This window comes from Canis lupus, chromosome 24 (genome assembly GCF_011100685.1).
Source record: "Canis lupus familiaris isolate Mischka breed German Shepherd chromosome 24, alternate assembly UU_Cfam_GSD_1.0, whole genome shotgun sequence".
NCBI lineage: Eukaryota > Metazoa > Chordata > Mammalia > Carnivora > Canidae > Canis > Canis lupus.
Window position 1 is genome coordinate 42,279,426 of NC_049245.1, and position 27,959 is coordinate 42,307,384.

At 42.0% G+C, this 27,959-nt stretch overlaps 1 long non-coding RNA gene across 4 annotated transcripts in view; it reads left to right on the top strand.

Moving 5' to 3' along the window:
- The window catches only part of LOC111092149, a 49,609-nt gene extending 23,968 nt beyond the window's left edge, over positions 1–25,641 (top strand). For 2 of the 4 annotated variants that reach the window (XR_005378008.1, XR_005378009.1), the window contains 3 exons: positions 307–438; positions 13,010–13,102; positions 24,090–25,641. This is a non-coding gene — a long non-coding RNA (uncharacterized LOC111092149). The remainder of the gene's footprint in view (positions 1–306; positions 439–13,009; positions 13,103–24,089) is intronic. The other 2 variants (XR_005378011.1, XR_005378007.1) reach the window with 1 other exon arrangement.
- The last annotated feature ends 2,318 nt before the right edge of the window (positions 25,642–27,959 follow it).

Sequence of the window (27,959 nt, forward strand, 5' to 3'; positions counted from 1 at the left end):
TTGTGTAATCCACCGGGGCCAGTGCAAAATGAAAATGTGAGGGGTCTTGTTCAAAAGGTGGCAGGGGGCCGGGGAATGCTGTTAAAGGTACTGAAATATAAAGCTTTCCCTTTATTCTGAGGACTCTTAACTGATCATGGTATCTTTCATTCGCTATGTACTATCCTAAGGAAAACCTCAATTTTACATTGTGAGCATGAATTTTACTGCTTATCTTTACTTTATGCAATGCCAGTTTAAATGCAAATATAAGAGCATTTAACTCCTCTCCAGAATTACCAAAATTACACAATTTGTATTTTGTAGCTCACTTGTGCACATGCATCTCATTCCTACTGGAACAGTCGAAACGCGGCACGAAGCTAGCTCAACTGTCTGTGTCTAATTTTTTGAGACCTGAGCATTCGTCTAACATGGTCTACCTTCGGCTACTGATGAGTAAGTAAGACTGGAAAGAAAAGGAGCTCTGGAGTGCCCCTCCCTTTCTTGTTCCTTCCAATGCACCATTTTCAGCATAAACAGTTGGCTTATGCAAGGAAGCAAGAAAAGATATAATAGGGGCCCTTGGTCATTTGTGTTTCTTCGAACAATATTGCCTTCTTTCTGCCTTCAAAGAAGGCTCTGGTTCCAATAGGATCATCAGCCTCCCAAGGCTATCCATGTCCCTGCTTATTCCGTCATAGATGTAAGGTACTTATCTTGTACTCCTTTGGAGTCTTGCTGACTCCCATGTGGAGTAGGTCTGCTGGAAGTCTGTGCTCATGGGTATCACAACAACGGTGTGCAAATGAGGCAGATAGGAACTGCAGCAGACACACACACGTGTCTCCTCTACTCGTGCAAACATGCTGTTACCCCATCAGTCTTCACTTACAAAACACAAAGTTGTTAAGAGTTTCGAGGTGGTGACAGCAGGGCATTTAACCAAGTGCAGGGCCCCTCTGAGAACACAACCTCAGAGGGACAACTGTCCGTGAAGCCGGCCCTGACTTCAGGAGACACAGCAGCCCTCACGCAGACACAGACATTCTCTGTGTTGTTCCAGATATTTCAACCCCATCATCACCACCCAAAACAACAGACTCACAAAGTAGTAGGTTAAAATAGGTTGACCAATAGACAGGAAAATAAAAGCTCTATCAAAGCCAATGCTAAACCCTACAACATTGCCTATTTGGCTAATTATATGTTGTTCTGCTTCCTAATGCTCCTCTTAACATTCATCATCACTGAGATGGTACAGATCGAGCTGTGCCAAATGTTTGTTTCTCATGGGTAAATGTCCAGAAACAAATCAAGCTACTCTGTGTACTTTTGCTAAAGAAGTTTTGCTAAAGGAGACCGGGCTCATGAATCAAGGCCGCAGGGATCTATCACTGACAGGTCATCCACAAAAGAAATGACTCATGTGGAGTGCATTTGGAACAAATTAGTTTTTACTTATAAAGTACCTCTGTAGCTCTTGCTCAGTGCCAGCAACTGTTCTAAACATTTCACAAGTTTATTAATCCCCAGGAAAATTCTAAAAGGTAAGAAAACCATTACTGTACCCATCATCTAGGTGGTCAAACTAAAGTACAGAGAGATTTATTAACACTCGGCAACACAGCTGGTCACCATTTGTCAAGAGGCAATTGCGGTGGTCAGAAAGTCCAACTTCTCAGAGAATCGATTAGGACTACTTTTCTCACCAGGCATAACACAACCCACCCAAAAGAAGTAAACCTTTACTTAGCTTGTCTGAAACCAAACGTTCCTCTGCCCACTGGCTGCCAGCCCTGACTACATCTTGTAATAACCTGGACAGCTCTTAAATATCAAGATGCCCTGGCCTCAGCCCAAACCAATGACTCAGAACCTCTTGGATGAGAGCAGTCATCAGTGCTCTGTAAAGCTGCCACTACTGAGACCCACAGGGCTCTGGCCCACTCTTCCTGATACAGTGGTGAATGTCTGGCCACCATCGAGAGAAAGAGCTGCCATTTGGAAATGACTTATATTTTAATAGACCTGTCCACCTCCTCTTCTTCTTTAAGAAAATACTTTTTGCATCAAAAATCATTCTGACCCTAATGCTGGCAAAATCTGAGGCAAGAGTCCAAACTAAGATACACATCTCAGAAGTCTTAATATTTCAGTTATAAGCTAACGTCACAAGTTGTTAAATATCTATCCTCCCAGTATGACAAATATACCCACCCACTCACCAAATGGAAAGAAAACAAAACACCTGTAAAGCAACAGTTTCTCCACACCATTGCAGATAGAACAGATTTGAAGGAAGTTTCATTTTCTGCCGAAGACTGCAATTTGCTCTGGAGCAAGAGTGGGGATAGAAAGATGGATTATGAAGAACTTCTCCCACCCTCACTGGGTAGCCTCCTGGTTTTTGCATCTAATCACACTCCCTAGGAGCCAGGGCTGTAAGTACTGTGATTATCCCCACTTTGCACATGAGAAACAGGCTGGTAAAGGTGAAGAACTCCCAAGACTCTGCACCCACCAGATAGGGCCAGGACTTGAAATGAGCGCTAATTCCAAAACCCATGTTTTTAAGCAATTCATTACATCTTCTCCCCTCTGGTTGTCTAAATTACACCCCTCTTTCATGGGTCTCTGCAAAACCCAGCTACCCGGGCCAAACTGGACCAAGCCCCTCACTGACCGTGATCTATCCAGCCCTGAACTCATGTTATCTCCGACAACAACCACACTAGCGTGTGAGTACTCAGAAACTCTGGGACCAGCCTCACAGATGGTTTCAAAAGAAATCAATTTCCAGATTCTCCGAGTTCATCTGTGCTCTTTCTAAATCCAATCTGAGCACATTCCTGGTGCCTAGAGGTGCTTGGAGCTCCCTGCTCGCTCTCCCCACTACCAGTTCCCTAATTACCCCTTCCTACTCTACAGAAGCCCATCTCTTCTCACCCGCAATCTCACCTCCGTGCACTGTCCCCAAGTCCAAACACTACTGGGACACCACACAAAGGACCAGCAGAAAAGGAAGTTTTCAGAAAACAAAGGATCCTAACGCTGGGGACAGAGCCCTCCACAAGCCCAGTGCCTTCCAATTCTTTGCTTATGATAATATTACAGCAGGACCTAATTGAGTTGTCAGCTCACAGATCATTAAAAATATTTTTTCTGACAAATCACCATGTGATTTTGGGCACATAACTCAAGAGTTTAAATAACGGAGTGACACTGCTGTAACAAAATTCTTTTATTTCCATTAATTTATTCATGTGTGAACAAGGTTTCTCAGAACTTACATTTATAAAAAATGAAAAATAAGACCAGAATTAATGCTAAACCCTGCATCATTATAAGAACAGAATTAATGCTGAACCCTGCATCATTATGGTAATAAGTGATTTCCTCCTTCTGAACAGCCCTATCTATCTTATTAAGAGATACAGTCCAATAAAATGTTACTTCTTATGCTCAATAATTACTTCTCATATTTTATAAGAATTTATTTTATGTGGACCAATTATATTAATAATAACTAAATTGCAAATTCAACCTAGAAGAATTTTTTTTAAGCCCTAAAAGCCTTATGGTGCCCACTCTGGCCAGGAAGCCATATTTTGGCTTTGATGTTTCTACGTTTGCTTACAGAGAACTATGATTAAATGGTCAATGAAAGTTTTTAAAGCACAAAAATATATGTCATTAGAATAAAATTCTCTGTGGAAATTAAAAAAAAAGAAATTATAAACTTGAGAAAAAGGAGACAACGTAAAACTCACTGAAGAATTCTTTTTCATCCATGCTTAAATGAATAATGGTGGGTATTCCACTTGTTACGGGATTTAGATTCTACTGGATATAACTTTTTAAGATATGTAAACTTTCTATTGTAAAACATCAATATTCATAATATGCCAAAAGTAATATTCTCTGCAAATACTAAAACTTACAAAGAAAAATATGAATGTCAACCTCAAAATGTATAAAGGGAATTCACAATTTTTCAAAATACTTTTGGGGAGGTATACACGCAAAAGAACTATGGAAGCTGTTAGCCTGTGTCATTCACCAGTTCCCACCACTGTGGGATGTGTCTTGGTTTTGATGTATTTCTGTGTCTTCATCCCCACTATAGAAGAAAGCTAAGCCCAGACTCCAATAGCTCTCCATCCACCCCCTTATAACTCAAGAATAAAGACCTGAATGGAAATCCCACACCTGGGGATCCCTGGGTGGCTCAGCAGTTTAGCCCCTGCCTTTGGCCCAGGGCATGGTCCTGGAGTCCCAGGATCGAGTCCCATGTCAGGCTCCCTGCATGGAGCCTGCTTCTCTCTCTCTCTCTCTCTCTCTCTCTCTCATGAATAAATAAATAAAATCTTAAAAAAAAAAAAAAAAAAGGAAATCCCACACCTGCCAGCTCTGGGGCACGTGCTCCACAGCCATCAGTGCCCCCTCTGGGTCTTAATTTTCTCATCTATAAAAAGGTTCAAGACCATACACCTACTGTATCTATGTTACAGAATTCTTATGAGGCTCAAGTGGAATAATCTTTCCTCCTAGTTTTAACTCCAATTTTTGAAAGATTACCTTGCAGCCTGTTTGCTTGCTCTGAGCTCACAAACACCACCTCCCAAAAAGAATAAAAAATGTTCCCCACAAGAAAAAAATCAATGTCCCTAACCACCACCACCCCTAAACAAGTGAACCTGTTCCATCTTCCTCATTCAATGAACCAAATATGCCCTAAAATTTCTTCACAAAACCCACAGCTCTCTAAGTCACCAGCAATTGATCTTCAAGGCCACTTTCCCTCTGATGTATTTGATTATTGACTGTAGAGCGTTGGGTGTATGGATCATGGAGCTTTTGATGGCACTTCCCTCCCAGGAACTCAGAGGTCTCGGTAGACCCCCTGTGGTAGGGAGTCACACTTACTCCAGCATTTGTCTGGAGAGTTAGGAAGGTATGTGTGTGGGAGGAGAACTACAGGGTCTATGTCCCAATCCCTCCCCTCCAAAAGAGAAGCCAGAAAATGTCTCTGCATGGTTGCGCTCTCTGCAGGGTCTCTGTTCCATTAGTGACATCCTCTGCAGAGCCTGCCGGTGCTGTTTCAGAACTGCTGTCATTTGGTTTGCTTCAAGTATTTAAGTAGGAGAGGGGTCCCTAGGTGGCTCAGTCATTTATGTGTCTGCCTTCGGCTCAGGTCCTGATCCCAGGGTCCTAGGATCAAGCCCCTTGTCAGGCTCTTAGGAAGCCTGCTTCTGCCTCTTCACTACCTGCTATTCCCCTGCTTGTGCACATTCTTTCTCTCTCTCTCTCTTTCTCAAATAAATAAAATATTTTTTAATTTAAGTAGGAAAGAATCCACTACTCTGCCAGCTGCTTCTGTGTGCAAGAAGCTTATTATATTAATAAAAAGACCCTCTCATCCTGGGAAGCCCTGGGAAGGTGGACAAGAGAAGCAGAGTGACCCAATAAATCAGCCAGGGAAAGAGTCTTGGCAATTGCTCTCATTCACCCGGAGAATGAAGACACACCAACCTGAGTCCCAGAGAGGTAAAGCCACTACAGTGCTAATCCTCAAGCCCACAGCTGTCATCCGTGGTAAGAGTCAATACAGTCTTAGGCTTGAAAACCAAATCTGCCACATTTCAGTATAACTCCACTTCTCCCTCCTGATAGTGAAAAACAAGGCCAAGCCATCCCTTCCCACATGTTCTCACTATCTCTGCAGACATACCCACTCACACAAGAGTCCAGAAGGACTGACACGCTGGGCTCTACTGGGCTCGGCGTCTTAGTTCTAATCAATATAAACGCCCCAGGATGGAGGGCAATGAAGAGCCCTCCAGAACCCACTGGAAAGCTACCAGCCCTTGTTAGGCAGAAGCAACATTGCTGGTTACACTGCAGCAAGTCATCTTTGATACTCAGACCATGAGCCTCCCAAGGCCACTGCCTCAGTTGGCACAGAAGAAATTCAAGGGTTCCTATGCTGGAGGGTATTGGCTTCTCCATATCAGGCACTGATCTCAGTGCCCAAGACAAAGCAGTGCGCCACAGACAAAAACTCTATTGGGGGACAGATAATAAACAACAGAAAAAAATAATAAAATATATTCTACATCCAATAGTAAAAGAGACAAAAAAGAGAAGGGTCTGAGTAAGGAATGTGTGTATTGCAATCTGAGATAGTGAGGGCAGGTCACTTCACTGAGAAGGTGACCTACAAGTTCAGTCTTGAAGGAAATGAGGAAAGGAGCCATGCAGTGATCCAGGAAAAGAGCAATCTGGACAGGAAGAACAGCAAGTGTGAAGGTTCCAAATTAAAACCTTTCATGCATATCTTGGTCACAGATCTTTTTTTTAAGATTTTATTTATTCATTCATGAGAGAGAAAGAGGCAGAGACACAGGCAGAGGGAGAAGCAGGCTCCATGCAGGGAGCCCGACACGGGACTTGATCCCAAGTCTCCAGGATCACACCCTGGGCTGAAGGCAGCGCTAAACCTCTGAGCCCCCCGGGCTGCCCGGTCACAAATCTTAGCATAGCATCATCAATTAAGTCCATATTCCTTTCTCAAGTTCTATAAAGAACTTATTTGTTGTTTAGCAAGAAGATAAGGTGTTATGGTCACCACTCCAATGGCAGACGTTCACCCTCCAACTAAGGAATGCATACCTGATGCTCTGTGTTCAAGCCTTTCCACTGGTCTAGTAACTTTTCATTTTGAAGCCAAATCATGGTGTGATTGTTTTGAAGACATCTTTAACTGGCAACTAGACCTATGGTAACAACAATGCTCATCAATCAATTGAGAACTATATTAGCAGTTAAGACCAAGTTCACACATGTTCAGATAATGACAACCATATCATATCTGTTGTCTGGCTGAGAGCAATCTTAAATCACCTGTTCAAGACTGCTTGAAGTTTTCAGAGATTTTGAAATGTGATATGAATAATTAACAATGTGACTGAATAAAAGATTAATATACAAAAGCTAGCTCTGTTCTCAAAACCAAAACCTGAAAGCAACCCAAATAATTGGCCACCAACTGGACAATGGATGAGTAAACTACGATGTATTCATATCAGGAGATAGTAGATGAAAGTAAAAATCTATCCATTGCAGCAACATGAAGTAATATGCACAAAGTACGGCATAAGTAGATTTTAAAAAGTCCAAAAAGATTGCATAAGGCATGATACCCTTTTTACAAAGTTAATAACTACTAAAATTAAAAATATACTCTTGAGAATACATATAAATACAACAAAATTGCATAAGAAGAAGAAAAGGAAGGAATTACAAGTAAAACAAGACTCAAGGAGATGGTTACCTTGGGTGGAGGAAGACAAAGGGGTTGGTTGATGTGGGACCATACGGTTAAATGAGGCCCTTGTCTTATCCTCTGGGTCAACAAATACATATTTAAGATACAAGAGCACGTACCACCTTGTTAATCTTTACAGCCACCATAGTGCCTGTCTTTGTCTCCAACAAGAGCAATGGTGGCAGTAAGAAAAATGAGGCAAAAGCCAGATTCTTTAGGACAAAGATTAGAGAAAAACAAAACAAAATAAACAAGAGAAAACCGAACACCTTCTCCAAAGGAGACATTCTAAACAGCTTCCTACAGCAGAGCTACTCGCACTTTAGAAAGACTTATGGGACAACCACCGTTAACAGAGGACAATCTCAGGCTCAGGATCTCTTGCCTTGTTGGCATAGAAGGCATCCAAGTACAACCTCCCCTAGTCATGGAAAGAGGCAACATTCTCTTCCCCGTGGAGTTCTGCTAATTCTTTCATACAAATACAAAGACAGGAAAAAGTATTTCCACTGGAGCTGACTCACTATGAAAAAAAAATGAGATTCTTTTCTAATTAAGTGACTGTAAGAGATGCTTCCTCTGAAACCTATTGCTTGCTCAGCCAGTACTAGCTTTCAATGAGTGCAGCTGCACAGAAAAAAAAAATTAAAACATTGAAATGTCACAAAAGAAAGTCATCCCATTTATAAAATGACAAGGCTTTGGGGGGAGAATTTCCATCAAAACTAAAGCTAAGATATCATATCCCTCAGGATACAGGCATCCTCAAGTTGGGTGATTTTAAGAAGTATTAAAAAAGACTCATGTTCAAAGGTTAGGGAAATTACAAGGGATAGGAAATGCTCCGGCTCTAAAGGGAATACACAGACACACCTTTAGGCCTGAAAGAACGTGAGGAAAAGACAGTTCTCACAATGTGGAAGGTGGCCTCCATGTGGAGAGGGCTGTCTGATGCCACTTGGAGTCATATTCTTTAGCCAGAAAATGCAGCCATCCCAAGTCAAACCTGCAGGCAATGAGCCAGGGGAACAGCCACTCTGACCTCATTCCTCGCTCTATCCCTCCCTCCAGTTTTCTGCTGCGGATTCCCATCAGTCAAACCCAACCTGAAACCAGAGAGAAGGGAGCCCTTTGATGCAGATGTGCATTCAGAAATAGAAAGCAAGGGGGATATGGATGCAAAGGGGATCTGGAAGAGCAAATTAAAAATATCAAATACATACACTGGATGTTCTTCAGTATCTACCTATCTCAATCTCAGTTAGCTCGTCTATTTAACTGACTTCCTATTTGCTCATTTTCTCCAGCTGTTAACTCTGTCACTTGACGAGTGGAATCAAAATCCCAAAAGTTTAAGACAAAATACACAAAGATTATATTGGCCAGAGCTGTTATATTTGGGGGGGGTTGGAAATAGGGGACAACTGATCTACCCAGAGTAGGGAAAGGAATAGCAAGTTCAATTCTCATACATACACTGCATGAGTATTACCTCCCTCTAAAAATAATGGTTCTAACATTTGAGAAGTTGGAAATGTTTGGGACCTAATAGAAGCGAAAAATGAGGCCACCAAATAGGCCATAAGGTGGTTCTGCCTGTGTAAAAACAACCAATCTATGTTTAGAAGAAAATATACCAAAATGTTAGCATGTTCATCTTTCAGTGGTAGACTCTTTTGGGTATTTTTTATGCTTTACTTTATTTCTCAAATGTCTTTTAAAAGCACCTAGTACTTTCAGGAGAACAACAAAAAGTACTGATGGAAAAAAACAGCCAGGGCAGGAAGGGTGGGGGGAATAGAGGGGGTGCTGATGATTCATTTTGGCCTCTGGATTTTCTGATGTGTCTATTCTAACTAAGTAACTTGGACAGCATCGGCTCCTAAGGGCACACAGTGAAGGCACAGTGGTCTCCCCTTTCTCCACCATCGCTCTGGATGTTTCTCCATCATCCATGACACAGAGGCCAGAGAAGTAGCAAAGGCACTGGTCTCCAGGCTTCTGTCAACTATCTCCCTGCACCTTCTCTTCCCGTGAAAGCCACAACCAGCACAATGGGCCCTCTCTCCCAGCACTCACCTCCAAACTATGCCCCCCTCACAAAACCCAACTCTGACCTTCCTCACTCAAGAAACCCTTCCCTTCCACCCAACTAGATAAAATCTCAGTGTGAGAAAGTATGTGTCTAAATGCCTAGCCCTCGTTCTGACAGATGCTGAATGATAATTTCCTTCTCTTCTCCTCGGTGTTTTTAAATTAACAAACACTTGATTAAATAAACAAAATAATTTCTTTGCAAATGCCAGCCTGGCAAATGTCTCTCTGGCTGATATCTTTTTTTTTTTTTTTTTTTAACAATCCTTCCCTAGTTTGCCCCTGTAACATCCATAGCTCATTCTACTTCCTCTCCCCCCCCCCACCCCACGCCGCCCCTCAATTTCTAGGACTTGTTCATAATTCAGAGGTCAGCACCAGAGCTGAATCTGTTCAACAGTCATTAAGCAAAGTGCACGAGTTAAACCAAAGCACTGCTGGATAACACAGCTGTTTCTACAGCTGAACAGAGGGCAGCTTTTATTAAATTATGCAGCCAATGTTCCTTTTATTTCCTCAATGAGAATGTGGTTCCTAAATGGTTACATGGATTAATCAGTTAATTTCAACAATCTATAGCCTCCAGGTAATTGCACCGCATTGTGTAGAGTGGACTGAGCATTTAAGATTTTGAAAGGACAGCGATTTGTTTTTTGAGTCCAGGACTTTCCATGGGTCAGAGCATTTGTACCTGCTCAGCCCTTTGGGGACCTCCTCTTACTCAGGCTGGATTACTACTCCCTTGGGATGTAACTTCACAATGTTCCTCTCTGCAGAGTTCCAATTGTGTCTCCTAATCACAAGAGCTTCATGTGTTCCAGAAAAAAAATAAAATAGCTTCCCGTTTAGACTCACCTGAATCATAGCAAATGCACTTGAGGAGGGGGTGCTGATACCAGAGGCTTTTGGTGGTAGGCCCTTTTCTAGAAAGGTTTTACTTTAAACATCATATGTAAGCAGGGGGACAAGGCAATATGACCTGTGAGAATTCCTCTAAGGCTAAGAGTAGAGTCACCACCTGTGAGTCTGAAAATCACTTCTTTGGACCCACTATGGGCTGAGAGCCGCAGCAGATACAAGGATGAGTAAGACCTGACACCCACCCGCCTTCAAAGGGCTCGCAGTCTCCAAGGTACAGTGGTTGACAGTAAGTAGGCTCCTATCCATGTCTGGGTATAGAAACCCAAACAAGTCAGTGTGAAAATACCATGAAACAAACTAAAAAGATTTCAGTGGAAGCAGGCAGTCTGGCTCTGGGACCCTGGGAAAGTTCCTCAGCCTCTCTGTTTCTCTTTCATCTCCTAAAAAACAGGGATAATAATAGTACCTACCTTATAAGGAACGAACTAGGGATGGTGGAAGGGGAGGAAGGCGGGGAGGGGGGGGTGAATAGGTGACGGGCACTGAGGGGGGCACTTGACGGGATGAGCACTGGGTGTTATTCTGTATGTTGGCAAATTGAACACCAATAAAAAATAAATTTACTATTTTTTAAAAAAAAGGAATGAATGAGTTAATGTTTTCAAAGTGCTTAAACCAGTGCCTGGCTCAGGTTTAATTTTGTGTTCTACTTAATGACTGGCCTCCCAACTATTTCCAAGTCTGGAAGTTGATGGTGGGGGAGGATGAACTGCAGATGTTTCAGGAAAAAACTGCAGAGGAACTGGCAAAAAAAAAAAAAATCCCTGAGTTGTCTGGCAGTTGCAAAGAAATTTTTGTTTACTTAATCTTTACTTTTCTGTTTACTTAATATTTGAGGCACAATCTGAAAATAAAGATTTATCAAAGAATAAGTAGCTCAATTTAATGCATAAGATACAAATATTAACCACCACTAATATCCATAGTCTTCAAGAGAATTATCTTCATCATTAATATAGCTCCCACTTCAGGAATTCTCAGATCACAATTAATATCAAATCATTAAATATTATATCAAACTAGAGATGTGGCACTTGGGAGACGCAAGTATTAAGGAGTCCACTGCTGTCTCTTTACCTCATTCCCTGAACTTTTTCTTAACAACTGCCACAATTGTTATTATGTAACTACTTGTGATATTTTTAGTGTTCTCTTCCTTTGCCTCAATAGACTATAAATTCCATGTGGACAGGAGCCATGTCTGTTTTTTTAACTTTCACATCTCCTTTACCTAACATGATGCTTGCCACATACGGGACATTCAGTGGATATTTCTTGGCTGGCTGGGTGGGTGGGTGGATGGATGGATGGATGGATGGGTCGGTGGGTAGATGGACAGATGGGTGGATGGATGGATGGACAAGTGGATGGATGGACCAAGGGATGGACAAAAGATGAACACTTCTCAGGATCAACTGCCATATTAGCTTCAATTCTTTTTGTCAGTAAAACATTATAGCTTCAGCTAATGCTCCACTCCCTTCCCATCCCATTTCCCTGAGACAACTGCAGACCTGCGTGTCTATGTGTCTATGTGTCACCTCTGAGGAAGCTTGACATCGCTCATGTTTTAAACACAGCAAACTGATACTTGAGCTTTCTGTCTCAGAAAGAAATGAGAAAACATTGTGCTTTTATGTTTTTCTTTTACAAAAGTAGAGTGTGGTGTGACATTAGCTACTCTTCCTGTCTTCCCATTTTTTATCTTCTTTCTCATAGTTTGCAAAGCTATTTTGAGATAAAGAATATGTGACCACTTTATTTTTAAACACCGGCCCTTAAATCAAGGCTATTTCATGAAATCAGTTTCAAAATTCTTTGAACAAAATAATTCCAGTTTATGGATTTGCTTTAGTTTCAAGTTTTAGTCAAACCTCTATTTAACTCTTAAACTGTTTATGTTTTTATCCCCACTTGGCCTCCCATGAAGCTGGTTAACCTTGACCAATTCTCCTAACCCTTCTGTGCTAATGCTCCCTTGTGTAGCACTCAAGGTCCAGAAATGAAATAAAGGGCACACTCAAAGGAGACCATTAAAGAGAATGTAATGAACATCACTAAGAGAAACCAACAAGGGATAGGGAAATACCCCAGAGCTGGCAGCAGCAGAAAGCCATCCTCAGCCTGGACCATAAAAGATGAGGGAAAGTAGTTGGGCCAGAATCTGGTGATCCCAAAGATGGAGGGTAGGGCCACTTGCCAGGAGTTGAGGCTTCAGGCAGGGAGATCAGTCCATGCCCTCCTATGATATTATGGCTTGACCTTCCATCTCCTGATGGCTCCCACTGAACAAATCTAACTCAATCCAGAGGACAAAGGAGCACAAGTAAATCATCCTACCAGAGTAGTGTAGAATGGAGGATATGGAGGGGCACACAGAAAATCTAGCTCACCCCAACTGTAAAATTAGGATAATACTAGTACCTGTGTCATATAGCTATTTGGACTATAACATGAAAAAATATGTACAGTCTCTGGCTCAACATATTTGTATATGCCCAACAAATACTAGCTTATTGCATTGCATGATTATTAATTAGTCCATATAATCAATTTACCTCTGAAGCACTGAATAGGCATACTGATGTTTTCAAAAAACTACAGAAGTGAATTCTTTCTGAAAATCCATCTTACCATGGCCTAAGGGACTTACATTCATTTGTATGTCTACTGATTTATTTATAGATCTGTAGCAAGGAATTTGCCAGAGAAGTCCTTTCAAAACTGAATGTTTTCACCACACATAACTCAAGAGAAAATCTTCATTTTTTCTTATGGGTAAGTCTGTGCCTTGATGTAATATTCACGGCCTTGCAGGAAAAAAAAAAAAAAACAGCCATCTCTTACAAAATGGAAATGATTTTTCTTCAAAGAACCTGCTGCCCCAAATTTGTTGAAACTGATTTAATATTTGGTTCGATATTTGTCCCAATGCCAGTTTAAAATCTGGTGAGAAGTTTCAGGCTGAACCATCTGGCCTGAGGAAGACAATGATGAAAGCTGTTTCAGTACAAAAGATTCCTGTATGCAGCTTCCCTAGATCCTCTCTCCTTGAAAGCCAATGACGAGCTTTTGAAGACCAAAAGCTCAAAGCTAAAATGCAAACTATAAGATTTTTATCAATATTATTAATATTAGAAGGTTTTCATTTCTTGTGATCAGTAATTTTGTACCAAGTACACCCAGAGATTTATGTAAGCCTGTGGTAACCCTAATTATAGAAATGTGAGCAATTTCATAGCCATAAGGCCCCAGGTGTACAGCTTTACTAACTCTCTACTCGTCCTTAGGCACACCAACTTCATTTTCTCCTACCTAGATCAGTAGCGAGAGTGCTTACTTCAAATTGTAGCTCAGCCACTTTTTTTTAAGATTTTTTTTTGATTGACTGATTGATTGATTGATTGATTGATTGAGCAGGGAAATCAAGTACAAACCAGGGGACAGGCAAAGGGAGAGGAAAAACCTCAAGCAGACTCCCCACTGAGCATGCAGCCTGATGCGGGGCTCAATCTCACAACCCTGAAATCATGTCCTGATTTGAAAACAAAGAGCCAGACACTTAACTGAATGAGCTATCCAGGTGACTCTCTGCCACTTTTTAACCTTGAACAAATGATTTATCTTTTCTGGACCTGGGTTTCCTCATACATAAAATGGAAATAGTAACACCACATACTTCATGGCAGTGAAGATTAAATGAATTAATGAACACAAAACACTTAGCTCAGTGCCTGGCATTCATTACCGAACAAGTATTTGTTGAGCACCTGCTATGTCCTAAGTGTTGTTTTAGGCGCACAAAACTCTCTGCCTTCACTGACCTTACATTCTACTTGGGGAAGAGAGACTACAAAAATAATAAACTATACAGCATGTTAGACAGTAATGAATACTACAGAGGGGGAAAAAACGGAGCAAGACAAGAGGAATCCAGTAAGTGATGATATTACAACTTTAACAAGATGGTCAGGGGAGATCTCACTGGGGTAATGTTTTAGCAAGGGGCTAATGCTGATGATGGAAAGAGCTACAGAAATGGCTGGGTGTGCCAGGAAAAAAAAAAAATAGCCAATGCAAAGGTCCTGAGGCAGGAGAATCCCTGACACATTCAAGGAACAGTCGTAAGGTCCAAAGTAGTCAGTAGTCAATATTAAGATATTTTCAAGGTGAAATTAGCAGGATTTGGTTATGTTGTGTATGAGAGAAAAAGAAGTTAAAACTGATTCGAGATTTTTGTCTTAAGCAAGTAAAAGGACCATGCTGTCCCTTCCTGAGTCAATAAGTCAGTCAGCTTGTTCTTCTTTATTGTTTATAATGAAAAACTCCGGCGTTGATCTGGACTCTCATCTAATGCCAAAGCTGATGTGCATTGGTCCTCTACACCATATTCCCATTAATTGCCAAGCAATTAGTCCTCCAGGACAGCCTGAACACCAGACCTGAGCTGATAACTCAGTCAACAGTAAACACTGAGGTCATTCCCACTCGGCATTAATCTCTGGACTATGCTGGCTAAATCAGGCTGAGCAAGATTGAAATGACTTGCCAGGGGTCCCACAGCCAGTCAGAAGTGGAGCTTTCAGCTTATACTAACTCACCCTGCCTGCCATGGATGAAGATTTACCTTTCTTTAAAGCAGCAGCTCTGAAGCTCTTGGAGATCCTGGACCAGTCTGAGAACCTGATGAGAATGATGGGTCCCATCTCCTGAAAATGCACCTAGATACACACAGCTATGTAGACAGTTCTGGAAGCCCTCCTCTTAAAGCTCATCTGTAAACCCACTCAGGAGCCCTGGGCTATGAATCCTTGCACTAGAAGCAAAGCCGAAAATAAATAGGATTATAATAACTAAACTACCCAGATATACATTCTTTTCAATAGGTGATAGGTGTACATGGAAAAAAATACTAAAATGTAGGACAAAAGGATATTGGATGGTCTCCCTCCCACACCTATGTGGGGAGCATCTCAGTGCCCCTGAACCACTCCTTCTTCTATTGACACCCAGAGATGGGGTGTGTGCATGTGTGGGGGTGAGTGCCTCTTTATTTTCATATAGAAAGGAGCATATTATTATTCTGTTAATAAACACAGTATTCTGTCCCTTAGTTTTTCTCATTCATCTTCAAGGTCATTCCTTCATGGAATCTAGATATATGGTATTCTCCTTAAAGCTCCCCTAATGCTCCTGCTCTTTATAGCTGGCTCTTACTGATGAATACTCAGGGATTTTTTTTTAACTTTTGCCATAAAGAAAATACTGTATTGCATAACCTTCAACATCCCTGTTTGTGTTCATTGGGGAATATGTCTATAGCAAAAGCTCCCCGACGTGGGATTGAGGGTCCAAAGAGGGTCCACGGTCATTTTACACTTAACGCATTTTCCAAATTGCCCTCCAAAGGGATTGTACCAATTTACACTCAACAAAATCACCAGGTATGATAATAACATTGCCACCTCTTTCCCAAGAACTGGAACTATTGTTTTTAATTTTTAAAAAGAAATGCATTAAAAATAAATAAATAAATAAATAAATAAATAAATAAATAAATAAAAAATGCATTGCATGAAATACTTCTTGGCTTCTCTTAACTAGTCCAAGTTCATTCCACAAATTATTCTCACAAATAAAAACAGATACAGTGGGATACCTGGGTGGCTCAGTGGTTGGGCGTCTGCCTTCAGCTCAGGGCATGATCCTGGGGTCCTGAGATCGAGTCCCGCATCAGGCTCCCCACAGGAAGTCTGCTTCTCCCTCTGCCTATGTCTCTGAGTGCTGTCTCTCTCTCTCTCTCTCTCGTCTCTCATGAATAAATAATTAAAATCTTAAGAAAAAAAAACAGATACAGTAATCTAACCCATATACTCAACATTTAGCTCAGGCCAAAAAACAAAGACAGGTGTACAGATAGCTTTCAGAATGCTTGTCTGTTAACGAGGGACTGATGCTTGATTATTAATGAACAGACATCCCATTATTAATAAATAGAACTGATGTCTTATCTGAATTGCAGTTTGTTTCAATTCCAAAGGAACCTTACATGAATAACCCAGAACAGAGAGAGTTTATAAAATCAAAATGAAATAAAAAAAGGGGGGAGGGGGGAAGGAAAGGAAAAGGAAAAATGTCAAGGCCAGAATCCATTCTCATTTCAATTAGTTCTGGTGAAGAACTACTGAATCATAGTCTGCAACGTTGCTAAAGCAATCACTCGTTAAGGCAAACAGAGACGGGACTCGATCCTTCCTTTTTCCCTTCGTGGGAGCAGAACATCCCATGCTTTCAGATTTGCACACATGGTACTAAGTACATTTAAAAATGAACAAGAAAGTTCATTAAAGAAGATGCGGGAGGGGCAGCCTGGGTGGCTCAGCAGTTTATGGCCTGCCTTCAGCCCAGGGCCTGATCCTGGAGACCTGGGATCAAGTCCCACGTCGGGCTCCCTGCATGGAGCCTGCTTCTCCCTCTGCCTCTGTGTGTGTGTGTGTGTGTCCCATGAATAAATAAATAAAATCTTTAAAAAAAAAGATGTGGGAGAAAAATAAAACTGGATGTCTCAGCCAAGGTTGATGATTGTAACAGACTGAAGCTCAAACTGGCTCTGGGAGGAAAAGAAAGAGTTCAGAGAGAGAAAGCTCTCACCCCCCGCCCCCATTAAGGGCTATTGATTTGGCATCATTCCCTAAAGGGGCTTATGATTTCCTGGCCTACACCTTATGATGCTCCCTCAACTCTCACCCTAGGGTTACTCCCCTGGGATCCCTTACCCTGGCCGACATCCCAATGGGATGGACACAGATACAGCTACCTTCCTCAGTACCGTCTAGACCCATGGAAATGTGCATTGCAATCCCCCCAGCTCAGCAAATGTGGGCAGCTTCCTCTGCACCCTCTGCACCCTCTTCTCAGCCCCCTGCTATTTGGAGCTGCTCAGGCTGCCACCTGCCTTCAGGCCCCTCCAGGCCAGAGACAGGCACCATTCTACAAGGCCAAGTGCCCATGTGACAAGCTCTCCCACGCCCTCACTCACCTTCTGCTCCTGTAGCATTTGGGGGCCAGGGAAGCATGGGGAGGTGAGGGTGGTCTACACATGTGAAAGCTCAGCAAGCACCCAGCCTAGGAAGAGATGCCTGTCAGCCTCCAGGCAACACACAGAGTAGATGTTGTCCATCTCTGCCCCCTTCCCCTCTGCCTCACCCTTTCTGTGCTCTCTACCCTGACTTCCAAAGGCCCAACAGGCAACTCCTTTCTCTGGCCCCTAGAGCCTGCTCAGCCTGTACAAGGCAAGCTGGAAATGTTAAGATTATTAACACTCCCAGGGAAAAGCCTTCCATCACAACCAGTAGAAGCTGGTTAATACCCCAGCCCCCTCACCCCTCGGGTGGATAACTCTGAGGGGGGCACTCTACACTAACTCCCAATGTGGCCCGCAGTGGTAACATGCTTGATGACACACCCTGTATGGACAGTCTTCTCTTCCCTGTCCCACCTTCCCACTCCCCTACCAGTGTCTGCAGAGATCACCTCTCAAATAAACCACCTGCACTAGAATCTGTGCCTCGGGATCTGTCTCCAGTACAGACTATGTCAGGAAATCAAAACTTTCCCAGAAGTCCCCAGCAGAACTCTGATTATGTCCCACTGGTGAGGCCAGCATCACATGGCCACCAGATGCAAGGCAGTCTAAGAGAAGCTCAAGTTTTTTAGCTGGTTATACTGCATTGCAAACAAAATCAGCCCAGTCTTTCTGTGTCTGGCTTACTTCATTTAGCATAATGTCCTGATTGATCTATGTTGTTACCCATGGCAAGATTTCATTCTCTTTATGGCTGAATAATATTCCAATATATGTCACATTTTCTTTAATCACTTAACCATCAATGGACACCTAAATTGTTTCCATATCTTGGCTATTGTGAATAATGCTTCAGTGAACAAGGAAGTGGAGATATCTCTTCAAGGCACTGATTTCATTTCCTTTCCATAAATACCCAGAAGTCGAATAGCTGGATCATCTGGGAGTCCTAATTTTAATTTTTTGAAGAACCTCCATGCTGTTTTCCATAATGTCTGTATCAATTCTCATTCTCACTAGCGGTGCACCAAGGTTCCTCTTTTTCCAAATCCTTGTCAATACTTGTTATCTCTTCTCTTCTTGGTAACAGCCATCCTAACAGGTGTGAGGTGCTCTCGCTGTGGTTTTGATTTGTATTTACTTGATGATGAGTGATACTGAGCACCACTGAGCTTATGGTAATGTGTTACCCAGTAATAGAAAACTAATATATGCCTTTGAGAAGCAGGAGGGATTTCCAGATGGCCCTGTGAATCTCCGAGTTCCCAGTTTGCTGAGGAGGAGGGATGGCCTATTGATGAGGATGAGCCTGGGGGAAAGACAGCCTCCCTGGAATTACCGAGCTCAATGTATAATGAACATGAGCTACAAGGCAGCTACCACAAACAGGATGAAAATTGAGACCCTGGAGCCACACAGCTGGGTAAAATGGTGCAAGGAAAATTATAAGTTCAGATATACTGCAAGGGCTGGAATATCCATATCCTGTACTATCTTTGGTTTGTCTTTGGTTTATCCCAAGGCAAAATTCCTCACCATGCCCCCCAGCCCCAGCAGATCTTACCTCTGCTGACCTCCCTGGCTTATTCCTCTCCATTCTCCCTCTTATCAAATACATTCTTGTGCCATCAGCCTTCTTTCAGTACCTGGAACATGCCGATCTCTTCCCACCTCTGGGCCTTTGAAATTTCTATTCCTCTTGACAGAAATGCTCTTCTCTCATCTCTTGCCTTGGGTGGCTCCTTCTTCAGATCCAGCTGAAATAGCATTTCTTTTATTAAAGGGCTTCCAAGAAGCCTTCTCTAAATGCTCAATCCAAAGTAGGTCCCTCCGTGTCACACCTTATCCCTGCACACGTTTCCTTCCATTTAGACACTCATGAGAACTTGAGTTTAGATCATGTACTTGGTTATTTACTTATTCACCCTCTATCTTCAACACTGGAATGTACACATCCCTGGTGGCTGGAATCACATCTGCCTATTTAATCTCTGCTCCCCCAGCATCCCACAGTGTGCCAGGCCCAAGAAGACCTTCTATGCAAAAAGCAAAGAAAGACTACTTCTTACTTGAGCAGAGTGCTTCTCTGCCATCCTTTCCCCACCCCACCCCACCCCCCTGTCATAAGACCAGCAAGGCACAGAGACTTCAGGATTATGCTTGATCTAAGCTCAAGTTTGGAGCTAAGAACTGTGCCCAGTATATGATGGACATTCGATAAATACTGTTGAAAGAATTAAAATGTTAATATAAAAAATCAGGAGTTCATAGGTATGTACACAGCAAGGATCTCAACTTGGGTAGAATCCAAACACATACGGGTTTGCTGGCAAAACTGGCTTTCGTTTATACTGGGGTTTCTCAATCTGGGCATCGCTGATTTGTGAGTAGGCCATTCTGTGTTGTGGGGGCTGCCCTGTGCCCTGTGGGATGCTCGCAGCATCCCCGGCCCAAACTCTTTAGATGTCAATACACCCCTGCTGGTTGTACCAACCCCAAATGTGTCCAGACAGTTTCAAATGTCCACTCGGAGTGCAAAATCACTTTCCTAACTCAGTGAGAACCACTGAGTTAAGTGTAGCAGAACCTAATCTTTTTTGAAATGTGATCTAGCACAAAACTGAAAAGTATGAAGAAGCTCAGAGTTTTTTGCTGGAACAAGGACACAATCTGCCAGGACACTCGGTTTGCATTCCTTTTCCTGTATAAAATTGATAGACTCTGCTTCAGAAGAAATAGAGGGAAGGAGACAGGGAGACTCCGCAGGTCACCTTGAGGTCCTACAGGGGCCATGCCCATTTGTGAAGCCAAATTCAAGTCCCCAGCTGTGTGGCTACGGTAACATCTGGATTTAATCTGACATGGGGGTGTCACTGTCTTCTCCCACATTGGGGGAAAAACAATTTTCAGCCTCAGCTGGAGTATTTAACACTCAAAATGAAAGTTTCTGGAACAAAAGGCGTCAGCCATACCACAAACTACAAAAGGCAGGTGGGGGAAGGATACTTCTTACATTAGAAATGCTGCTGAATTAAAAGTAAAACGAAGTAAAGGTTTCTCTTATTTGGAGTATGTGATATTATCTAGGAACAAGCAGTACAGAAAATATGCATATATCAAAGAATTTTCTAAGTGTCACTGTGAAACCTCTCATACTTAGAATCTCATTCCCCCAAGATGGTTTCTTATCTGAATTGTTAAACACACTCACCTGTCAGAACTGGTGTCACCAAACGAACCAGGGGTGGTGGAAAGGGAGGTGGAAGGGGGGTGGGGGTGACTGGGTGACGGGCACTGAGGGGGGCACTTGATGGGATGAGCACTGGGTGTTATTCTATATGTTGGCAATTTGGACACCAATAAAAAATAAATTTATAAAAAAATAATAATAATTTTAAAATAAAAAATAAATAAATAAAAGAACTGGTGTCCCCTTCCTAATGAACTATAAGGAACAGCACAGAATCTGGCGAAGGCACAGAGTCCAAAACCACATCCCTCACCCACCCTTCCTCCCCTCTTTCAAAGGTAAAGAGGAACAAACATGTTTTCATCTTAAATGTCAGGCCTTCTCCATTGGGGCTGCTGACTCTGCTCCCCAGCAGGACATCAGAAGAAAAATCAGTCACAAGAGAAAGGAGATGCAAGTTGGAATTCATGGGCACTTTGCTTAAATGGGACTTATTGCTTATAGACAAGGGAGCCTGCAGGGGTCAGAGCACGAGAGACGCCGACTTTTAAAATAGGTTTCTAATTCATGGAACATTTTCTTCGGGTGCAATCTCCAGAAAAATCGCAATCTCAATAAAAAAGCAGATATGAAAGCAGGCATTTTCAGAGACATGTAAGGTCTAGAAATCTACCCCAGCCAACACTCAGCCGAGCAGCTGCCACCACACCTCACCTCGCTCTGCCAATACCTGTATAGTTCCCTGCCCTGAAGGGGTTAGGTTTTTCTCCTTGATGTTTGGTTGCTCTGCGGACTTGGACTTCCAACTGACTGTGCTTGCATCTGGAGCTACTTGGTCTCCCGCCTGCCCCCGGCTTCCAGCCCCTTCTCTCCTGTACCTTGCTCCATGGCCCAGGAGCTAATTCTAGGGACTGCCTGGCCCAAGTGCCCCTTGGCTTGGCCAGTGGAAGGGAGGGCAATAAAGGCACTTCTTCTCCACACACTCTTGAGATTAAGATAGTCAGCTCAGGCTGTTTTTGCACTGTAGCCATAGAATCACAATTTTCTGAGTCTGTTTACATTTTGAACAGCCTGATTGGGATTTGAGGTTGAGAAATGTGATTGCTGATATATATGTGCATTAAGTTCAAGCCATCCCTGAAGAACATCCACTTTTTTTTTTTTTTAACCTGGAAGTGGAATCTAGTTTGTTGGTTGCCTGAGAGACAAAATGCACTGCTTTGTACCATTTAAATGTTAAGAGGGCTTGGACATTTTTCTGCAAAAAACCTATTTAACCCCCACTGAGTTGCCCAGGCCTCACAGTTTCACAGGTTAGGAAGTTCCCTTTTATTAATAAGTTCTTTACAAAATGAAGGGGATGGATTTCATTTATATGAATTTCTTCCTGTGCTTTCCACTCAATTCCAAGCCCAAGATTTAATGGATCAGATCCACGAGGTCACTGTGACTTAAATATTTCATATCGAGCCTGACCACTATTAACTGAGCACAAGCTTTGTGCCAGGCATGCTCCATTCACTGTCTCCAGTCCTCCTCCAACTCCTGAGGGAAGTAGCATTATTCTCAATGAAGAAACCAAGGCTTAGAAATAAATGAAGTTACTTAGGCAAGCTAGAACTTGAACCTAGGTCTTTATGGCCCCTTAAAGCCTGATCTCTTTTCTACTACAATATGCAGCCCCTTACATTTTACCCAAGTCATCTGAGGTTTCAATTTGGCAATGTCCTCATTTTGAGGTTGCCATCATTTTCCTGCCCCTAATTGCTCAGAGTTGCAATGGACTACGAGCAAGCTTCATGTTTGCCCCCACCTTGGAGTCTACACAAAAGATGCCATGCATTGTTTGTTAGCTAAGGAAACTTGGGTACCATTTGGGATGGTGAGAACAGAGTGGCCTGGGTCCTTCATTTGAGATGATGCCAGGCACTTCTTCTCTAGCTAGGCACAACACATCTGTGTCTTAGAGCTTAGCTGCAAGAGGAGTAAGGCTGTTCTCTGCAGAAAGAAGCTAAGAGGTCAGGAACTGAACTTATTGCTAGAGTACCCACTCCAACACCAGCTCCTTTGGGAACTCATGAACAGGGACCTTGGCAGTTCAGAAGAATGAAGCACACTGACAAACAAGGATCAAAGAAGAAAAGGCAAGAAAGAGTACTTCTTTCTTTAAATGGATATAATTTACATACTATAAAATTCACCCTTTTATTCAGTTTTAGAAAATTCACCAAGTGGTGCAAGGACATCAGCGCTATCCCATTCCAGAACATTTTCATTCCCCAAAAGGAAACTCCATGCCCATTAGCAGTCACTCCTCGCTGTTACCATCCACCAGCTCCTGGCAACCACTAGTCTACTTTCTATCTCTGTAGAGTTGCACATTCTGGACATTTCATAAAAATGGAATTGTTCAATATTTGGCCTTTTGTATCCAGTTACTTTCACCTGCCACAGTGTTTTCAAAATCCATCTAACTGGGAAACAAACAAAGGGTTGTGGAAGGGGAGGCGGGTGGGGGATGGGGTAACTGGGTGACAGGTACTAAGGAGGGCACTTGATGGGATGAGCACTGGGTGTTATACTATATGTTGGCAAATTGAATTTAAATTGAATGAATGAATGAATAGAAAAAAAAGGGGGGAAATTTTAAGAACCATATAAAAAAACAGATCCATCTAAGTTGTAACATGTGCCAGCAGTTATTTTGTTTTTTGGCAAATAATTATATGTATAAAGCATATTTTTTTATCCAGTTATTAACTGATGGACATTTGGGTCATTTCCATTTCTTACTATTGTGAATAATGCTGTTAGGAGCATTCATGTACGAATTATTCTACGGATATATTTTTTCAATTCTCTTGGGTGTATATCTAGGTGTGGAATTGCTGAATCATAGGATAATGCTGTTTAACTTTTTGAGGAACACCATTTTACATTCCCTCTCCATATGCATGGGGTTCCAACTTTTCTATATCCTTGCCAACTCTAGTTACTGTTCATCTTTCTTATTGTAGCTATCCTAGTACATGTGAAGTGGTAACTAATTATCATTTTGGCTTACATTCCCCAAAAACTCTGGTGTTAAGCATCTTTTTATGTGCTTACTGTAAACTAGTACATCTTTTTCAGAGATCCATCTGTTCAAATCTTTTCATGTTTTCAAAATTAGGTTGTCTTCTTATTGTTAAGAGTACTTTACAAGGGCACGTGGGTGGCTCAATCGGTTAAGTGTCTGCCTTTAGCTCAGGTCATGATCTTGGAGTCCTGGGATCTAGCCGGGCATCCAGCTCCCTGCTCAGTGGGGAGTCTGCTTCTCCCTCTGCCCCTCACCCTGCATGTGTGCTCTCTAATTAATTAATTAATTAATTAATTTTTAAAATCTTTTTTTAAAAAAAGAGTACTTTACTATACTATAAAAGAGTACTATATTCTAGATACAATTCCTTGTCAGATATACGATTTGTAAATATTTTCTCCCATTTTTGTAGGTTATCTTATTTTCTTGATGGTGTCCTTTGGAACACAGAGGTTCTCAATTTTGATAAAGTCGACTGAAGAATTCTATAGAACATGCCTCAAAATCTTCCTCCTGAAAGAGAATGAAGTTGGGTGGTCCCCGGGGGCATTACACTGCCAGCACACCTAACTCTGGAGAAAGACCCGAAGCTGCACAGCTGAGATGAGCCGTGAACTGTCCAGCACCGCGGTGCTGAAATCAGCTGGACCCAGACGTGATGGGGGGGGACACCCACAGCCTCTACCAAAAAGCATGTCCAGAGCAAGACCTCAGAGCAGTCTTGAAAATAAGCAAAGAACTTGCCAAGTGGACCCAAGAGAAAGATTATTCCAGATGTAAACAGCATTTGCAAAAATGTAGAAGCAGAAGACAGACCAGGCGCGTTTAACGGACTGCAGTTAGCTGAATCCAGAAGAAAAGTGGCTTGTATTAAAGTGATAGCAGCACTAATGGAAAGAAGTGACCACTTTGAGGATGGCTGCAGATACAGTCTACAAGACCTAAAGAAAGACTGGATGTGAGGGATGAGGAGAAGGGAGGAATCAAAGCAACTCCCAAGTTTGACTTGAGAAACCAGGTAGTTGAAGGTGGCATTTACAGAGATGGAGAAAAGTACAGAAAGACTAGTATAAAAAACTGTAATGTAAAACAGGTCTGCACTAAAAATCAAGGATGAGGAGTAGCAAAACATATGGTTAAATTTCAGAAGCTTGTTTTTTATTCTCTGACTAGAATTGCTCTTGATCATTTTGAATCTCCTTCCTGTGATGTGTAAAATGCCTTCCCTTGTTATACATTAATTTTTATGAAGTAAAGAGGAACAATGGTAAAGGTCACTGCCTCCAAAGCCATATGGCTTGGGTTCAAGCCCAGCTCCAGCTCCTATGAACCCTGAGCCCAGTTCCTCCTTAGGAAGAGATGGATAATCATGGTCTCTAACTTAGGGAGTTGTAATGAATCTTAAAATGAGTAGATATTTTGCATATCTGAGGAACAACTGTTAATGAGTATAAGGCTTCTTTTCAGGGTGATGAAAACATATTATCTGAAAATAGATCATAGTGATGGTTGAACAATCTTCTGAATATACTAAAACCACTCAATTGTATGCTTTAAAAGGGTGAATTTTATGGTTATGACTTGTATCTCAAAAAAGAATCATGAACAGGTCAGAACCATGCTTGGCTAAGTGCTAAGGAAGTTTTAATTAAATGAATTAAAATAAATTGAGAAAACCATTAAACGAAAATTTTAGACTTAAAAATCTTTATCCTTGGATTCCTCCAGCCTCCCACCACAGTGGATTTTTCAGAGTCTACTTCACTTCTGCAGAGGCTTCGTCCCTTCCTCCTAACTGCACTTTCTAGATGGCTCATTTCCACCTCCAAATTTCCCTCTTTCTGTTACATAAAGAAATATCACCCCCCCTAAAAGTCCTCACCCCAATTCAGCACCACACTCATTTTTGTGTATCCAAATCAAGGACCAAAATGCCTTCCATTTAACAAGATTCCATCCTAATTAAAAAGCAATTGTGGCTTATGTTTTCATTTTTCTTAAACAAGTAATTGTGATAGAAATGATATGTTTTTTAATTGAAAGAACTCAAAAGATAATGTGGAAAGGGAAAACTGGATTGATTAGCCAGAGATCTGTGCTTGAGGAAGCACAGATGGGTCTGAAAAATGTTTTTTTCCTTCTCATCTACCTTTTTTTTTTTTTTTTAACAAATTTCAGAACATTTTGGCCTCAGGCCTTTGTATTTACTGCTCCCTCCACACAAAATGCCTTTCCAGCAGTTGCTACATGGCTCATTCTCATACTCCACTCAGGTCTCTGTTCAAGTGTCACCAATCCATGGCATCTCAGGGCTCCTTGGCTATCCATGCTAGGTCACACTCTCTTCACTGACACTCATACTCCCTCATACTGATTTATTTCCCCTCTACAACTTGTACTATAATCTTCCATCCTCCATACTGTAGTATTTACTTTTTTTAGAGTCTCTCTTCCTGCTAAAATGTCAGTGCCCACAGAGCAGTATTTTCTCTTTCTTATTCACTACAATGTCCCTAGCACCAAGAACGGTGCCTGGCACATAGAAGATACCCAGCACATATTCAGTGGATGGAAGAATGAATGAACAAATAAATGGATGACACAAGAAGCCAGCATTCAATATATATTCCAGACCAGGATAACATTTTGCACGGACAGTATCACCACACAATGGGTGGCATTTGGGTTCTCTATATCACTTCCCTGGGTATCATGGAGACCTCTAGGAAGCCACTGTTCTGAAATAAAATTACAGGGGAAAAATTAGTTCAAAAGTATTCATGATACTGAATAAAAATTCAATGTGAACAGAAAAAGCAGGGAGATAGCAGTCTACTGTCAGCACCCTTTTATTCTCTTAAGTTTTAAAAATTCATATCTCCTCGGTGCTTGTCTTGCCACTTTCTCCATCAGATTGAGAGCTCCCCAGAGGAAGAGGCTGGGGCAGAACTTAAATGAATTATAGGACATCCAGCTGGTGTCAGAATTGGTCCATGAGAGAAAAAAAGCTACACACCTGATCACAGAAGTGTTCTGTGTGAGTGGCAGAGGAGAAACACAAGTTTTTTCTCTTATACAACTAACTCAGGATGGCTGAAGCAGCAACTCTGGGCATGGGGCCCAACAGTCTGTGTTCTAACAAGCCCAAGAAGTCATAGTGGTGCAAGTTCAAGTTTGAGACCATTGCCTGCTTCCCTCTGGGAAGTCCCTGAAGTGTCTAACCCTCCTCCACACCTTCCCCCTCCACAGAATCATTCCATCTGAGCCCACAGTACCAATTTCCAACTAACCCCAATGCTCTATAGCTCTAAATAGCATGTTTATACCATTGTTTCCAGATTTAGGCGACATATATTGCCTCCCCCAGCAAGAGGAGTTAGCTCATAACTTCCCCTCTCCATTTCCACTTTTGATATTTATAGCCTGAGTTTTTAGTTCCTTTGTGATTCTTCAGAAATGCAGATGATATGCTGAACTCTCTATTTCTTGTTCCATCAACTTTCTGCAGGATCCCCTGACCCCCTGTCTTTGTAAGATACTCATTAGCTCCCATTCCCCTCTCTCAACTCCTCATCCCTCCCATTCATTTCACAATGTTTTGTCAAAACACCTTTGCTTTTCTGTTTCTAAACAGTTCTGATTTTCAGTTCCTTCTGACCTCTGAAAACAAAAGCTAAGTTTTTCATGCTTGGCCTAGGAATCCATTCTAAATGTTGAAAACCAAGAAAAAGCATTTATATTGTTATAGGATTGTGTGTGTAAAAAATTGTGGCACAGTGTTTAGCACATTGTAAGCCCTCTACTAATAGAAGTTATTACCGTTATGACAAGGTGAATGGTGTTCATGTGGTAGCCAGCCTCCAGGATGGTCTCCAGTGATACCTCCTAGTATTCACATTTTTGTGTAATCCCAAAATGCATCACAATGAATCATGTTGACCTATTTGGCCAATAGGTCAAATAGAATATTGTAGAAATTATACTGTGTGATTACCAAAGGTAGGTTACAAAGAACATTGTAACTTCTACTTGTTCTCTTGGGATTATTTGCTCTGGGGAAAGCCCGCTGCCATGTTGTGAGGACACTCAGGCTGCTCTATGGGGAGGCCCATGTGGGAAGGAACTGCAACAGTCAGTACCAACTGGCCTGCCATGCGGGGGAGTCATTTTGGAAATGGATCCTCCAGCCTCAATCAAACCTTCAGATGATGGTGGCCCACATGTTGACAGCAACCTCATGAAAAGTCTTGAGCCAGAACTACCCAATTGATTCTGAATTCCT